The sequence below is a fragment of the Pteropus vampyrus genome, unplaced genomic scaffold (assembly GCF_000151845.1).
Source record: "Pteropus vampyrus isolate Shadow unplaced genomic scaffold, Pvam_2.0 Scaffold210, whole genome shotgun sequence".
Lineage (NCBI taxonomy): Eukaryota > Metazoa > Chordata > Mammalia > Chiroptera > Pteropodidae > Pteropus > Pteropus vampyrus.
This window is the reverse complement of record NW_011888991.1, coordinates 808185-809552: the sequence shown is the minus strand read 5'-3', so window position 1 is coordinate 809552 and position 1368 is coordinate 808185. Positions and strand designations below refer to the sequence as shown.

Below are 1368 nucleotides of genomic sequence, written 5' to 3'. Positions count from 1 at the left end.
AAATATCTCTCAATATTTGGCATATTTCAAGATCTCCAGGCACAAAATATCTCATGTTCTCTTTACTTTCTCAATTCCCAGCCACTGCACCCATATCTAGAAGTAGCCTCATGCTCTAAAATAAAAAAGTTATGATTTGTCTATGGCCGTGCTACCCTGAACAAGCCCAATCCCATCTTATCTTGGAAGCTAAGCAGGGTTGGGCCTGGTTAGTACTTGGATGGGAGACGACCTAGGAAGACCAGATGCTGTAGGCATAAAAAATAAAAAATAAAAAAATAAGGATTGTAAACGACAAGGTGCTTACAATCTGTGAGGTCAACCAAAGATTGCCTTGCCAAAAAAAAAAAGTTATGAATTACCAACTTCTGAGTTTTCTCTGCCATAGAAAATTGGGCTTACATTTTCCTCTTATTAGAAAGTTTGATATTAGTGAAAGATTTTTAAATTATATGATGGCCCACAAAAAGTTCAAGTTCATCCATAGATTGTTCCTTTCTTGAGGCACAAAACAGTAAATATGTGACCTACAGTAGTTAGCAATAGCTTCAAATTAAATCCAACTAAAATTACACATAAGTTTGACAGATTTCAGTATTGGGAAATAGGCCATTCACCCATTAACTGACTGTTGACACCAAGGACATTTGGTCCTTGACCTATCTCTCCCTGCAGAAGAACTAAGAATAGAAGAAATGTTCAAAACACTTTCTCTTTCTGTCCTGCATTGAAATTAAGATAAATCACAATCTTCTTGAAGCCAAAAGTCCTAATATCTAACAAGAAAATGAAAGATGGTACAGACTGGCTACATGTTGTAGCAAGATGGCCCAGTGTTCGTTTGGATGTTGTCTAAATTACGATGAGAATGCAAGTATTTTTAAAATAAGTATACTTTATAGCTATCTTTCGGCCTTTTTATTGAAGTCGCTTACAATGACTAGATTCTCTCTATGACAGTGTATCTCTCTGATTCAGAAGGAGTTAATTGACTCTGAAGCATCGGTGGAAGTTGTCTTTCCAATTGTCTATTGTCTTTGTCAAGAATGGCCTACTTAGATTAATGTGGAGGATTCAAGCTCATCCTTAAGGAAATTGCTTGATATTCAAAGCAAACACTCATAACTGATGGGAACTATGATGACAACTCACATCATCCTGGGAGGCCTTTAGACACTTATTACACTGATTTGCCAAATGTGTCTGTATTTAATTAAGAAAACTCCTTAATCAGGAGAAAGTTGCCAAATGAGAAACTTAATTGTTTGGGAATTTATATCCCCTCCAAAAGACAATCAAAAGGAAACAAAATTAAAATACCATCTTGTTAAAGGAAAATGTTTTACAAAGAAAGAAAAAAAAAACTAC

At 35.3% G+C, this 1368-nt stretch overlaps 1 protein-coding gene and 1 pseudogene across 2 annotated transcripts in view; both read left to right on the top strand.

Annotated features, from left to right (window-relative positions):
• GRM7 (glutamate metabotropic receptor 7) overlaps nt 1–1368 on the top strand; it is an 827189-nt gene that overhangs the window by 135327 nt on the left and 690494 nt on the right. The gene's annotated exons all lie outside the window — the stretch shown is intronic.
• LOC111747102 lies at nt 139–257 on the top strand (annotated as a pseudogene).